This window comes from Ovis canadensis, chromosome 4, assembly GCF_042477335.2.
Source record: "Ovis canadensis isolate MfBH-ARS-UI-01 breed Bighorn chromosome 4, ARS-UI_OviCan_v2, whole genome shotgun sequence".
Classification (NCBI taxonomy): Eukaryota; Metazoa; Chordata; class Mammalia; order Artiodactyla; family Bovidae; genus Ovis; species Ovis canadensis.
This window is the reverse complement of record NC_091248.1, coordinates 38,773,793-38,790,625: the sequence shown is the minus strand read 5'-3', so window position 1 is coordinate 38,790,625 and position 16,833 is coordinate 38,773,793. Positions and strand designations below refer to the sequence as shown.

The following is a 16,833-nucleotide window of genomic DNA, read 5'->3' as shown; positions in this document are numbered from 1 at the left end:
TAAAGCTAGTGGATGCAATGGATTTCCAGCAGAGCTATTCAAAACCCTAAAGGATGATGCCCTCAAGTGTTGCATTCAATATGTCAGCAAGGCTGAAAGACGCAGCAGTGGCTGTAGACTAGAAAAGGCCAATCCTCATCCCAAATCCCAAGAAGGGCAGTCTTAAAGAATGTGCTAACCATCAGACAACTGAACTCATCCCCCATGCCAGTAAGACCATGCTTAAAATCTTGTATGCTATGCAAACCAAGAACTTCCAGATATCCAAGCTGGGTTCCGAAAAGAAAGCGGAACCAGAGATCAAATTGCCAACATTCACTGGATCATAGAGAAGGCAAGGGAATTCCAGAAAAAAACACCTACCTCTGTTTCACTGACTATGCTAAAGTCTTGGACTGTGTGTATCATAACAAACAGTGGGAAGCTCTTAAAGAGATGGGAATACCAGACCAACTTACCTGTCTCCTGAGAAACCTGTATGAGGGTCAAGAAGCAACAGTCAGAACTCTGTATAGAACAACTAATTGGTTCAAAATTGAAAAAGGACTAGGACAGGGCTGTTTGCTATCATACTGTTTGGTTAACCTATATGCTGAGCATATCATGAGAAATGGTGGGCTGGATGAGTTACAAGCTAGAATCAAGACAGGCGGGGGAAACATCAACAACCTCAGATATGCGGATGATACCACTCTAATGGCAGAAAGCAAAGAGAAACTCTTGATGAATGTGAAGGAGGAGAGTGAAAGAGCTGGCTTAAAACTAAATATTAAAAGAAAAAAAAAACTAAGATAATGGCATCTGGCTCTGTTAGTTCATGGCAAACAGAAGGGGAAAAGGTAGTAGAGACAAATTTCCTCTTTTTAGGCTCTAAAATCGCTGTGGATGGTGACTGTAGCCATGAAATCAGAAGATGATTGTTTCTTGGCAGGAAAGCTATCATAAACCTACAGTGTGTTTGAGAGCAGGACCTTAAAGAAGGCAGAGAACCAAAGAATTGATGCCTTCAAACTGTGGTGCTGGAAACGACTCCTGAGAGTCCCTGGACAGCAAGGAGATCAAACCAGTCAATCTTAAGGGATATCAACCCAGAATACTCATTGGAAGGACTGATACTGATGCTGAAGCTGAGTCTCCAGTATTTTAGTCATCTGATGCAAATAGCTGACTCACTGAAAAAAAAAAAAAGTCCCTGATGCTGGGAAAGATTGAGGGCAGAGGGAGAAGAGGGCATCAGAGGATGAGATGGCTGGATGGCATCACCAATGCAATGGACATGAACTTGGGCAAACTTCGGGAGATGGTGAGGGACAGGGAGGCCTGGTGTGCTGCAGTCCATGAGGTCACAAAGGATTGGACATGACTGGGCAACTGAACAATAATGTCCCTGTGGGGACAAATATGCTCAATTCTCTTGTGAAGATACTTTAACTTTTTGAAAAACTGACAAACCACTGTCCAAAGTGGCTGTACAAATTTCATTCCCACCAGCATGTTTCTTCACATTCCTATCAACATTTGTTCCTGTCGGTCTCATTTATTACAGGCATTCTAGGCGATACGAAGTGACATCTTATTGCGGTTTTAAATTGCATTTCTGTGGACAGGGACATGGGAACAGGCCAACTTAAACATCAAAGAATCCAGTGTTTTTACTGAAGTTTGGTAGCTTTTCTTGAATAATTCCTCTTCAGATTGTTGGAAGCCTTTGGTTAATCTCGAGAGTTCTGAAGGACTTGGTTTTGCTGATATTTGTTGTTTTTGTGGAGAACTTTTACCAAAATTCTCACTTCACCATGCCATTAGTCCTGTTCAAATCTCAAATGTTACTGTGATAAGTTTTAACTTTATAAAATTCATCTTTATTCAGGATTTCTTAATTCTCCCTCTATATTTTCTTTTTTTTACTTGACATCTCAACATTTAAAATTTCCTCCATTAGAAATTTACTTTGATAGAAGCTATTCTTGCCTGGAGAATCCCAGGGACGTTGGAGCCTGGTGGGCTGCCATCTATGGGGTCGCACAGAGTCGGACACGACTGAAGCGACTTAGCAGCAGTAGCAGCAGCAGCAGCCAATTGTCTAACAACCACAAAATAAATAATTTTTCCCTTTTCTTCTTTGCATGGCTTTATTACTCTTTATCAGTTACGAGCTTTTTTCAAGTTTGTACTTTTTTAAATGATACATTTATTTATACATTTTTTGAACATAGAAAAGTTAGAAAAACATAACAGCCCATTGAAAATACTGAAATGCCACTTAAATACTATTATCTATAATATATGTTACATTACTTAACTATTTCTCTATCTACTTATGTTTTCTGAGGTTTCACCTGTATGTAAGATTTACATGATCACACTGGCCAACAAATGTACTGACATCTAATCATCATGTCAAAAACTCTCCAACCTTCCATTATTTGAAAAACACCATGATGATGATGGAACAGTAATAATAACACTTATACAGTGTCTATTATGTGCCAGCTTCTAAGTACTTATACTCATTTAACTTTCATATCAACTCCATGAGGTAGTTACTACTATGATCCCCATTTTCCAGATGAAAAAACTGAGGCACAGAAGGGTTACATAATTTGCTAATGATGATTAAGCCAGAAAGTAGAGCTGGGAATTCCAATTCCAGAATCTTTATTGTCAAGTTTGATTGCTTTGCTTGCTTTACATGAGTTAACTAAGGCACACAAGGGTTAAGAGTTGCTCAGCCAGTAACTGGTAAAGCTAACATTTTGATTCATTCAGACTCCACAGGTTGGCAGAGGGCAACCATTAGGGATATAACATCCACATTCCTCCAGGTTTAAGATGGGAAGAGAGTTTGGGGAGGAAGAGATTCCCACTGTCTGGATTATGTAAGACTTCAGTTATCTTCCACTGATCCATTCTCTTACTTCTTGCCTAGACGGGAGTGTGACAGATGGTTCTGATATATCTAGCCAGAAGAAAATTGTTGGAGCACGAAAAGGTTGAATTCCAAAACTGCTGTTTATCCCAGCTACAAGGGCAGAATCACTCCAACCCCAACAAAACTGAAAAGTGAAAGTTGCTCAGTTATGTCTGACTCTTTGTGACTCCATGGACTGTAGCCTGCCAGGCTCCTCTGTCCATGGAATTCTCCAAGCAAGAATACTGGAGTGAGTAGTCATTCCCTTCTCCAGAGGATCTTCCCAACCCAGGGACAGAACCCAGGTCTTCCACATTACAGGCAGATTCTTTACCAGCTGAGCCACTAGGGAAGCTCAAAAATTCTGGCATGAGTAGCCTATCCCTTCTCCAGAGGATCTTCCTGACCCAGGAATCAAACTAGGATCACCTGCATTAAAGGCAGATTCTTTACTAGCTGAGCTACCAGGGAAGTGATAGCCAATCCACCTTACCAACCACCTGCTGGAATATTTGCACCATTCCGTATAAACTGGCAGCCAAAGCTGACTGATACAATACTCCAGAATCTAGACACATTGATGGCTCTTATATCCTGACAACTCTCGGCATACTGGCAACATACACATCTGCTGTGCCACATATATTGGCCAGTTCAGAAAAAGAGACTAGATTACCATCCCAGGCAGAAACCCCCTCTCCCTCCTCAGAACCCAGGGTGGCTCCTAGCCATCCTCCACAAGCAGCAAACAAAGCAGAAAAAGGGTCAGTTGAGATCTCTCTAAATTTTAGTAGACTATCTCCTTTTATCTTCTTTCACCTGCATGATATTTTTATGTTCATTTCCTCAGACTTTTTCTGGGCACGGTTTTCATGGGATCGCTCCAGCCAGTGAGTGAATTCCTGTTAGTTTTAAAATGTTAACACTGACAGGTGACAGTTAGGTAGTGACAGTTTATAAGAATTTTCTATGTTTCTAAGCATCTGCTTACTTTAACTATTGAAAGTAAACTTGGAATTTCTTCAACAGGTAATGTTAAACATATGTCACTGATTTTGAACTCAATATAATGCAAGAAAGTATTTATAAAAATCACATGCACCTCGGAGTGTCACAGGGAAATACTTTGGTGGGATCTGTTCATGCTTTGTGTAATATGTATTCAATCAGAGAACATTATATATTATTTTCTCAAGAGTTTTAAAACTGACCTTATTTAGTGGTGACTATGGAATAAATGTTTCATTATATTTACCATAAATACATATGACTAAATTAGATATGATTAACATCACTGATCTGCTAGAATATGTATTACATAACTGTGTTATAGTAGACATAAGTTGCTTTTTTAAAACTCAGTTATAATATTTCACTGGACTTCAGAATCTGGTAGCAAATCTACCAGATGATTTTCGAACAATACAGATAAAGAAATTGTTTCTCTTGGCTCATCAGCCATCCTGCCTATAAAAGGCCATACTGCCTGACACACACATTGACTTTGCACCCACATACAGGGATGTGATTCATACCCAGTAACAAGTTCAAAACAGTCTTTTACGAAAGGATTCAGGCAATCTTTTCCTCTGTCTTCTATAAGAACATTAAGTAGGTCTTCCCAAGTACATCCTGTTCTAGAATAAATCATTCTCAGGTATTTGTGTTCCCATACCTTCGCCCAAAAGTATTTTCTCTCTTGTGTTATGCAACTGTTGGGAAGCCTATAAACTGTGTATTCCCAGCTAAACACATTTAGAGGAAAACCACTCTGTTCAGTAACTTCAATATTCAGATCTGAGATGCTCTCTCTATTAGGCCTAGATAAAATCATTTACCTTTCTTGTCTGGATTTTTGTCTCTGACACACCTCCTAACAAATTTACACATTAATATCCCCATTTTATGAAATAGTTTTAAAGATTTTATCTGTTTTTTTTTCCTTTTTAGATTCAACAAGCTTTTAAAAATGAAGTATAGTTGATTTACACAATTGTGTTAGTTTTAGGTGTACAGCAGTGATTCCGTTCACTCCAGCACTCTTGCCTGGAAAATCCCATGGACGGAGGAGCTTGGTAGGCTGCAATCCATGGGGTCGTGAAGAGTCAGACATGACTGAGCGACTTCACTTTCACTTTTCACTTTCCTGCATTGGAGAAGGAAATGGCAATTCACTCCAGTGTTCTTGCCTGGAGAATCCTAGGGACGGCGGAGCCTGGTGGGCTGCTGTCTATGGGGTCGCATAGTCGGACACGACTGAAGCAACTTAGCAGCAGCAGCAGCAGTGATTCAGTTATACATATATATATATATACACACACACACATACATATTTTCAGATTATTTTCCATTATCAGTTATTAAAAAATTATGAATATAGCTCCCTGTGCTACACGGCAAATGCTCACTGCTTATCTCTTTTATGTGTAGCAGTTTATATCTGTTAAGCATGTACTACTAATTTATCCCTAGCCTCGTCTCTTTCTCTTTGGTAGCCATAAATTTGCTTTCTACATGTTTGTTTCTGTTTTGTATATCAGTTTATTTATATTATTTTTAGATTTGATATGTAAGTGATAAGCATTTAATATTTGTTTTATGACTTACTTCAGTTAGTATTCTCTATGTCTATGTTGCTGCAAATGGCAATATTTCATTTCTTTATATGGCTGTGTAATATTCCATTATACGCACATATATTACATCTTATTAAGCCAAATGTCTGTTCAAGGTTGTTTCCATATCTTGGCTATTGCAAATAGTGCTGTTAAGAACACTGGGGTGCACAAGACTTTATTATTTTAACTTTTTATGAATTTTTCAACCTGAAGCTTTGACTGATAAATTCATGATATAATAAAAACTATTTGGGCATTTAGTCATACTATCCCATACCCAAAAGAATTAATCATATTTATGAGTTGCAAGAAGTAAATTAGGACTTTAATGTCAATCTAAATAAATCTATGATATTATAAGAAATATCTATTTTTCAAAATAATATTTATTCTGATAGCTTCCATGAGAAATAACTATATTAGAAGATTGTTTTTTTTGATACTTTGTCATTTTTAAAGTTATACATAACTTTGCTTTGTTATTCAATCCAAATCCTAATACCATCTTGACACAGTTCAAAATAAATGCAAACCAACAAAAAACTAAATAACTTAACTCTAGTCACACCTCTTTCAAGATGCTTATAAATGATGCCTCTTGCAATCATATATTCTAAGAACCACAGACTCTGACAGTAGAATTCAATTACAATCTACCCTTGGCAGTATATAGTCTTCTAACAAAATGTCAAAATGGAAACCTTTCTGTTTCAGTTCTGGCTGAGATTTCAAATTCCAAGAAGAAAACAATAATGAGCAAGTGCTTCCGTATTCCACGCTGAGGTGAAATACTGCCTATATCAGACTGGCAAAGAAAACAAAAATGAAAACTGTTTTACAAGCCCTAGTTAGATACTCACAAACATTTCAAGGATTAAGAATCTAAGAAGGGGACTTCGCTGGTGGTCCCACTCCACTGCAGGGGTCATGGGTTTGATCCCTGCTCAGAGACCTAAGATTCTGCATGCCACTTACCTTAGCCAAAAAATAAAAAAGTAAAAATTTTTTTAAAAAAAGAAGAAGCTAAGAGAAAATAACCATTTTTCCTTGGATATAGTTTTTAAACTGCTATGGCATTTTTTTTTCCTGCCTTCCACTCAAAGTGTCAGAAAAGTAAGGATGGTATTCTATTCTTAACTGAATTCACTAAGAGGGGGATTAATCTAACCATTTGGAGACCTTGATATATGTGCTCTGGAGTGAAGGAAGAGCACTCAAGTGCTTGAGATATATAGGAGAATGGAGAGATAGAGGTGGAAGGAAGTGAGGTAGCTATCACACACATCCCTGCAATAAAATGGGCTGTGTCCTGTACCTAGAGTTGTGCCAAACAAGAAAGAGCTGGTGGCCAGCAATGGATTTAAAAAGGACCATCTGCAGGTTTGATACTACCCAACCGAATGAGTATATCTTCAGAAGGCTGAGAGAAGAATCCTGAGCTGAGGGCAAGGGACAAACAAAAAGATATCCTACCTGAGTAACCACAAGTGCAGTAGAACACTCCATAAGGTAAAGAGTTAAATGTTTTTAAAACAAGATCATGACAGTACTAGGTATTTCCTTCCCCTAACTCTTTTCTCCCAGCATCATTGGAGAGGGCAGAAATGTGAGTTGGCAAGCTGGCAGCATGTAGGGGGGAGGGGTTGGAGAAAAAGAAGCAATGACTTGGAAAAATGCACAAACTGAAGGCTTATTTCTTTTTTTTACTAAAGACCCCACACCTGAACAGGTACAAGGGGAAGTGGAGAGAGGAGATCATTGATTCTAAGTGAAATGGGCTTGCCAGTTACATGAGTCTAGACATTTTAATTACTGAAATAAGACTAGACAAGACATGAGGGCTGCCCTACATGTAACCGAAGACAGGAAATAACGAGCCCCACAGAAAAGTTTGAATAGGCAAAGGGGAAATAGAATACAATTGTTTTCTGCTTGTACCATATGGAGACATTCCTTCTGTGTAAAGTTACAGGAAATTGCTCATGTTTAGCACTATTGAAAATCAGGGTCCATTTTAACCATAAACTCCCTTCATGAACAGAACCATTAGCTTCAAGACAAAGTTTAAGTCACACTTTCTAAAATACCACCAGTAACTGTCCCAGTCTCAATGATGATCAATTCTTGGAACCCTTAAAATTCAGATTTCCTCCACTTTCTACTTTGAATTTAGTATGAAATGCCTTGTGTTGATTTTTCGCACTACTTTAATATAGTTGGCTCACAATATTTAGTGTTTAATATTTATCTATCTATGGATCCATCATCACCATCAAATTGTTAAACCGATCCATCAACTCCAAGTGTTTTCCCACTGGCCTTTTCATAATTCCAACCAACCACTGTGCACCATTCCTGATTCTAGGAAATCACTAATGTAGTTTCTCTCACTAGGCTTCCCTGTCCATCACCAACTCCCAGAGCTTGCTCAAAATCACGTCCATCAAGTCAGTGATGTCATCTAACCATCTCATCCTCTGTCATCCCTTTTTAATCTTTAATCTTTCCCACCTTTAATCTTTCCCAGCATCCGGGTCTTTTTCAATCAATGAGTCAGTTCTTCGCATGAGGTGGCCAAAGAATTGGAGTTTCAGCTTCAACATCAGTCTTTCCAGTGAACACCCAGGACTGATCTCCTTTAGGGTGGACTGGTTGGATCTCTTTGCGCAAGGGACTCTTAAGAGTCTTTCCCAACACCACAGTTCAAAAGCATCAATTTTTTGGCACTCAGCTTTCTTTATAGTCCAACTCTCACATCCATACGTGACTACTGGAAAAACGATAGCTTTGACTATGCGGACCTTTGTTAGCAAAGTAATCTCTCTGCTTTTTAATATGCTGTCTAGGTTGGTCATAGCATTTCTTCCAAGGAGTAAGCGTCTTTTAATTTCATGGCTGCAGTCACCATCTGAAGTTATTTTGGAGGCCCCAGAACAGTCTGTCACTGTTTCCACTGTTTCCTCATCTATTTCCCATGAAGTGATGGGACAGGTTGTCATGATCTTAGTTTTTTGAATGTTGAGTTTCAGCTTCAGCATCCTCAAGAATATCCTTAAGGATATTGAAACTATGAACAAAATGACCAGTCAACATGAACTAATTGATGTTAATGAAATTCTCCATTTAACAACAACAGATCACACATTTATTTCAAGTGCACACAGAATATTTCCCAAAAAAGGCTTTATTCAGGGCCATAAAAGAAGTCTCAATTTAGAAGGTCTCAAATTATATGATGTATGCTCTCATACCAAAATTGAATTAGTAATAGTAAAATACTAGGAAAGCCCCAAAATATTTGGAAACTATAAGACCAAATTTTAAATGATCCATAAGTCAAAGAATATATGAAAAAAGAAAGTTTTCTGAACTGAAGAAAAATGAAAACACAACCCATCAAAAAGTCTGAGATACAGCTGAAACTGCACTAAAAGACAAAATCACAGCACTACATACCTATGTTATAAAAGAAAATTATCAAATCAGTAGTCTGTTCTTCTACGGGTTTCCCAGGTGGCTTAGTGGTAAAAATGCCACAATTGCAGGAGATGCAAGAGATGTGGGTTCAATTCCTGGATTGGGAAGATCCGCTGGAAGAGGAAGAAATGGCAACCAACTCCAGTATTCTTGTCTGAGAAATCTCATGGACAGAGGAGCCTGGGGGCTGCAGTTGGAGGGGGTCACAAAGAGTGAGACACAACCGAGCATTTCTTCTATATTTAGAAATTATCAAATCTAACAAAGTTAACCACAGTGAAAACAGAAGAAATGAAACAGTAATTGTGAAAAACAGAAATAAATGGAAATAGAAAAGTACAAAATAAATAAAAGTAAAAACTGCTTCTTTGAGAAGACCAATAAAACTGATAAGACTTCTAACTAGATTGATAAGTGAGAAGGTACAAATTACCAAATTTTAAACAAGAGAGGTGATGTCACTACAAATTTTAAACGTACTGAAACAATAAGGGAATATAATAAATTCTAAAACAATAAATATGAGGTTTTGCAAGAACTGAAAAACTTCCTTTAAAGACTTAAACTAATAAAGCTCATTCAAAAAGAAACAGGTCATCTGAATAGCCCTAAGTGGAATCAAACTACTAGTTAAAAATCTTCCTGTAACAAAAATTCCAGATCAAACAGCTTCACTGGAAAATTCTACCAAACATTTAAGGAGAATATAATATCAATTCTGCAGAAGATTTTCAAGAAAATTGAAAAAGGAACATTTCCCAATTCTATATGATAATGATCCTGACCCAAAACCAAGTAAAAATATTATAACAAGAAAGCTAGAGATGAATATCCTTTATTATCATAGATGTAAACATTTCTAAAAAATTTAGCAACTCAATCCAACAATATGAAAAAAAAAATACATCATGAGCAATATGGTTTATCCCAGGAGTGCCTATGTAATTTCACTTGAAAATTAACCAATGTGATTCTCCCTGTTAATATCTTTAAAAGGCAAAACGATGTGATCATCTGAACAGCTGCTGAGAAAAGTGTTTGACAAAATACACTATCAATTCCTGATAAAAACTCTCAGGGAACTAAGGACAGAAGTGAACTTCCAAGGATAAGAAGACAATGAGTTGGTTTATCATTGGACTGGAAAAGCTCTTTATCTCACCAGACTGCCTGGGTGCTTGCTTTGTGACTTTAGAACCAGATAAAGGAAGCAGACTATGATGTGCTGTTTAAGGTCTGAAACTCTTCTGATGATCTCAGTCAGTTTCTTTCCTGATGATTGCCACTAGCATATCCACTTTGACAAGCTTGCTTGACAGATTAAATGGCCAATGAAAGCTTCTCAGGGAACTCCCTGGAGCCAACAATCCTTGCACACATCAGCCAATTCAAGCTGGAGACAGCATGGCGCACATGTGGTACATGCATATGAACCAGAACTCCCTTGTGGAATTCCGCTCAGATAATGCTGCCTGCCTGCATTTTCTGTTTCATTCTGTACCATATCCTTTGCCTCTAAACACTACCCTCAAATGTGTGTGCTCTGTGGAGTCTGATGAATTTCAAATGTAAATTTCAAATTTACATTTATTTCAAATGTGAAGAGAAGTCGCTCAGTTGTGTCCGACTCTTTGTGACCCCATGGACTGTAGCCTACCAGGCTTCTCCGTCCATGGGATTTCCAGGCAAGAATACTGGAGTGGGTTACCATTTCTTTCTCCAGGGGATCTTCCCGACCCAGGGATCGAACCTGGGTCTCCCGCATTGGGGGCAGACGCTTTAACCTCTGAGCCACCAGGGAAGCCCATAAAAATCTTTGCAATCTGATAAATGACATCTACGAAAAACTACCAGCTTATACTTAATGGTGAAAGACAAAATATTTTCCTTTAAAGTTAGGAACAAAGCAAGGTGGTTATAATTTTCATTATTACCAACATTGTACTTGAGATTCTAGCTGATGCATTCAGATAGAAAAAATAAATAAAAGGCAATCATCTCAATCATCTACACATAAAACCCTATAAAATCAACATAAAAGCTATCAGAACTAGTGAATGAATTTACAAGACTGCAAGGGTACAAGATCAATTTACAAAATTAATCATAGTTCTATTATGTTAGCAGTGAGTAACTGGAAATTAAATTATGAAAATAATGTCATTTTCAATAACATCAAATATATGAAACATTTATGTATAAAATTGACAGAAGAGATGTAAGACCTATACTGAAAATTACAAAACTTAACTGAGATAAAATGAAGACTAGAGTAAATGGAGAAACATCTTGAATCTGTAACTTGGATGACTCAATATTACTAAGACATTAAGTCTCTACAAATGTTATCTCCTATTTTCTGATGGCACTGTGCACCTTGTAGGATCATAGTTCCCCAACCAAAGATTGAACCTGGGCCACTGCAGTGAAAACTCCAGGTCCTAACCAATGGACCACCAAGGAATTCCCACAAATTTATCTTTAGATTCAATTCAATCCCAATCAAAATCTCAGGAGACTGTATTTTAGGAATCTAAAATTTGTTTCCCAAATTTATGTGGAAATACTAAACTTTCCCAAATGCTAAACTTTTGTTTTTGCTTTTCAAAAACAAAAAGACAATCAAAGGACTAGGATGAAATATTTCTAAGACATGTATGTGAGAAAGAACTTGTGTCTCGAATACATGAAGATGGCCCTCAATTCAATAATTAGAAAATATTACAATTTAAAAATGGGTAAAAAACTTTAAGATACTCTTACTTCTGCGTTTAGCTTTTATGTGTGTGTAAGCATGGCATAGCCTACATTTCTTTAGACTACCAGCCCCAATCATAATTAACAAAGATGTTTTACATGCATCCAAATTTATAGAGAAGGATTTAAATGAAATCTGCTGCCATAAAATTTGTATTTTCTTAGCGTCTATATGAAAGTTATAAATGGAATAAATTACTGTGAATATTCAAACTCCTGAACACAGCAGTTCAGCAATGCTCCAACACTCTTCCTGTTCGATTTTGGTGCCTTTTTTGTTTGGTAGTCTAGACATAGCCTGTTTCTTAGACATGTTTATAAATGGATTGGAAAGGAGGTCTAAATAAAGGCATTACTGAAATACAAAGCGTCTTTTTGTTATACATTGTTGTTATTAAGAAAAGATTCCAGAAGAGGGCTTCTGGCAATGAGTCATGTATTCTGACAGATGTTTTCTACAGATGAGAGTTCAGCTCCACCTTTCCCAAAAATGTAAGTTTTAGAAGGAGAGGTCTGTCTTTTGGAGCCCTTGGGAAATAAGTTATAGTGTAGACTGCGTTTCTTAAAACCACTCCTATCGTTGTTTGAAATCCAATGGCAAAGGTCTTTTCTCATAAATAAATTATTTTGAAACTTTAAAACTTTCAACATACTTTGTTCCTTGCTTCAAAACTACAGTCTTGCAAGAGGACTTGAAAACCAAAGGAATGGAGAAACTCTAGGAAAGCTAATTGTACCTCACGAATGTGAAATTAACTGTGAAGACAGGTTCCTTGCATCCTAAAATATGGAGATGCTTAAGAAAGCTTCCTTGAGATACTTAAGAAGTAGCTTACCTAATCCAATCTTCTTCTCTCACGGATAAGGAAGCCGAGGCCCAGAGTGAGTAGTAGAAAGGAGGCAGGAGTGGACGCCAACAAGCCAAGACTCTGCTTCTAATTCAGTGTTCTTCCTATTATACCTTCTGGAATGACAGGAGGAAATAATCTCTGACAAAATAATTAAGACCACTTAGAGAGGTCAAATAAACTGTCCAAGGTCATATAGCTATTAAGCGACAATACTGGGACAAGACTACATATCTGAGACTCCAAAGACCATGATTTATACCATACCACTATCTTCTTTATATAGTATTAAATATTTGAGTTTCATGAAAGAAACTTGCTGGTTTGACTCACCATTGTACTCTTTAGCATATCATAAATACACAAGAAATACCGGATAAATCATGCACCAATCCACACACACTGATTGATTTTAATGTATATAGTGTTCAAACTGACTGCACACTAATTACATGCCTAGGAGACAATGGACATTTGTGCTGGTTATAATTCTCTGACAGCAAGAACTTTTCTCCCCTGAAATTCTCTTAAGAGATGTCTTTTTCATAACCCAAGATCATCTGGAGTGGTGAAGGAAGTTTCCAGTTGATTTAGTCATAGGGAAAAAAATTACTGAAGAATGATAGAGATGTCTACCGATACGCGGGTATAGGCATATACTCAATTCTGCCACTGATTTCCTTTCCCTAGAGGAATTAAAAGAGACTGAGCTGAAAGAAAGGTGAGAAAATGAATGCAGGAAAGTTTCCCTAGTCTGATATCTTTATCTTGACTCCCATAGTAATCTGGGATTTGCTCCTTGAGCATCTCTCTCCAGATCCAGAAATGATCATTTCTCATCTTCTATTTCTCTTTCAAGGCCTCAGTCTTCATCTTTTAAAAACACATTCGCTGAAATCTTATTGTTGCCTGTAAATCTAGCCCTAAATTGCTACTGTAATCACTATTATATTCATAATCAATATGAAGTTGTAAAACAATACTTTGCAAGGAAATAACATAGTAAATTTGTTTATACATGTCTCTCACAAATATGCTAAAAACTGGCTGTGCCTTAAAAATATAGCATATGAAGAACATAAAGAGATCCTCATCTTCATTACTTTAATTAAAATAATATTATATTTTTTTACACAACTAACTAAATCAAACCATTGATAGCATTCAATGTTGGCAAGTCTGTGGTAAAAGGGCACTCAAATATTTGGTGCAAAAAGATAGGAATTTTAAAGCGTACTCTGGGAATGTGTATGTAATTTTAAAATTTGCCTACTCTTTGCCCCAATTTAGCCTTTAAGAATCTAATCTTCAGTTATACTAGCCTAAGTAGCACACACACACAATTCACACTCTCACACAGAACAACACTGGTTGCAAACATTACATGCAGTTTCAACATCAGTAAAATAACAACAAAAACAACAAAAATACGGTACCTTCATTCAAGGAGTACTACAAAATGATTAAATGAAATGAGATATTGACTTGTAAGCTTACATATAATAATTAAGTGGATAAAAATGCCCAAACCTATATACATACCATGATTCTAGTTTTATAAACAAAGAAACTAATTAATGAATATAATAAATGTATCAGAGTGCATATGCAGATATGTATCAATGTGCGGAAATCAGAAAAGATTCACTTGGCAAATTCTGTAGCGGTTACATTTGGGAGACAGAACTGGTCAAGTCAAACATAAGAATGACTTTCACTGTATAAGATAAAAAAGAAAAGAATTTAAGGTTATTGGTGGTTTCCTTTTTCTGTGACTACAAGTTTAAAAAGAGGAAGGAGACACTGGTACACTGGCTACTAACCTATAGATTTATAGCAACACATTATATCTGATCTGTTAAATAAAATCAAGGAATCCTGCACCAATGGGAGAACAGAAATATTTGGACTGTGACCCAAGTAGAATTAGCCCCACTAGAAACAGTTGCTTTCTGGAAACTAGATAGATACCTATGATATTCAGGCTTATCTAGGAACAGTTACCAAGTTAATATAGTGGATGGTAAGAAAAATACAACATCATGAGAACTAGGCATATCAGTCAGTAAGAGAGGATCCAGCAATATAGAAAGTCAGCACCAAAGAGCTACTGCTGGTTAGAAACTCCAACCACTGTATTCAGCTACAGATCTCCATAACCTTGGATCCTTGTGGGAGACAGAACAGGATATCAGGGCATACAATAGTATACTATCCAGCTATCGAAATATAGATAAGGGAGGAAAAATCACAGTCCCAGAGAACAAGCCAAAGAACACAGTAAGACCAGATAAAATACTGAAGTGAGATACTGAGCTCCACACTCAGGAGGCTTGTCTAGAACAGAAGAGGAAAACAGTTTACCGGAACAAAAGAAAGGTCTGTCTCACATCTTTGCTTGCAATTTGACTGAACAACCAGTAAAATTATTTTTCCTTCCCTCATAGAGAAGAATGGACACTTTCAAATTTTCCTATTGCTCCCCAGGGCACCATAATATTTTAGTCCACTAGTCTCGAAATTTAAAATTGTCAATAACTCTTTTTCTCCCAACTTCCACAAACCTGGACAACCATAACCCAAGCCCATATCTTTATTTTGTTCTAATCACTTAAGTGGTCCTCTGACTTACCTTTCTTTTCCTGATCAAGTTCCTGAGACGTGTGAAGATAATCTTTTTTTTTCAAATTAAATCTTACAAAGTCTCTATGCATGCCAAGAACACCATTTGTAACAAAATGTTACAGCTTTCTGTGTGGTCAGACAGCCACACTTCCAGCCTCTCCCTTTCTAGATGGTTTGCTTTGCCACTACCCTGGATAATGTTCCAACTCAAGACACTAAGGAAAGTTACCCTCCAAGTATAAAAGCAGAGTGGTTAAGATCACAGCCTCTTAGACTCAATTCCTTCAGAATTTGCATAACCACATTCCAGCGACATGACTTTAAACGCAGGATTTAATCTAAGCTTAGTTTTGTGGTGTGCTGTGTTTAGTCGCTCAGGCACGTTGGACTCTTTGTGACTTCAGCTTTACTTACCCATAAAATAGGCATGATATTCATAAAATTTTTATTTAATAAAACTGCTGTTAGAATTCAACATTATCTTCTATATGAAGTTCCTTGTGGTTTTGGCTCAGAGCCTGGCATATAATTAATAATTGTTATCATCACCATCATCACCATTCTTTCCAACGATAGCATTTTTCTTTTCTTTTCTTTTTACACATTTCTTAGCAGTGTCCCCACGTAGCCTTTTAAAAGTATCAAAAAATATTTCTAGACATGCAAAAAATATTATGATGTTTTATATAAGAAAGATCTTACCGATATGAAGTAACCAGTAACTTTCAAAATGCCTTTCTCATTTTTCAAGTTCTCCTGCTTTTTCCTCCATCCATAAGCCTATGGTCCATTCCACGCTGATCTTCTGGTGAAAAACCTTCCTTGAACATTTGTCAATCCAAACCTAATCTTTTTGTGCCAAAAGAAAATCAAAGTACAGGTATTTACCTTCTTGAACTCATTATTTTCCTAATTAAGGGCTGTGGCTGCTAAGTCGCTTCAGTCATGTTCAACCCCATAGACGGCAGCCTACCAGGCTCCTCTGTCCCTGTGATTCTCCAGGCAAGAACACTGGAGTGGGTTGCCATTTTCTTCTCCAATGCATGCATGCATGCTAAGTCGGTTCAGTTGTGTCCGACTCTGTGCGACCCTATGGACAGCAGCCCACCAGGCTCCTCTGTCCACAGGATTCTCTAGGCAAGAATACTGGAGTGGGTTGCCACTGCCTTCTCCATGATTAAGGGCAGTGTTACTTTAATGAACCAAAAGTAGCTGAGGTGAAAATGAATACGGGAATTTCTCGAATTAATTCGAAGGAAACACAGACGGATTCCCAGCAACCAAAAAGTCATCCAAGCCCCAGGAGCGGCTCTAAAAGTTTCTGTTCATTAAGGCTGGTTCATCGAACGGAACATCTTTATTACAAGCCAAGGATCCAGGAGGACCCTTCCACCGAGGCCTGTGCTTGATGACGTTCCAGAAGCAAGAATCCCAGCAGTCAAGGGTCTGCCCCTTCTCCGTATGCCTATGATCAAGCCAGCCCTGCAGCTGGAGAGACAAGTGGGCTGTGTATATGGCACACCACTCCACCCTGTGGCGCCTGGCTCGTTTCACGTGCTCCATGGCGCGAGAGAACCAGTAATATTTCTCGTGGGCG

General features: G+C 37.6%; 1 long non-coding RNA gene across 1 annotated transcript in view; it reads right to left on the bottom strand.

The window, feature by feature from the left end:
- The window catches only part of LOC138438773 (uncharacterized), a 32,179-nt gene extending 16,703 nt beyond the window's left edge, over positions 1–15,476 (bottom strand). Inside the window, exons 1-2 of the long non-coding RNA XR_011256464.1 lie at positions 15,244–15,476; positions 12,600–12,727 (exon numbers count right to left, since the gene is read on the bottom strand). This is a non-coding gene — a long non-coding RNA (uncharacterized lncRNA). The remainder of the gene's footprint in view (positions 1–12,599; positions 12,728–15,243) is intronic.
- Positions 15,477–16,833: the final 1,357 nt, after the last annotated feature.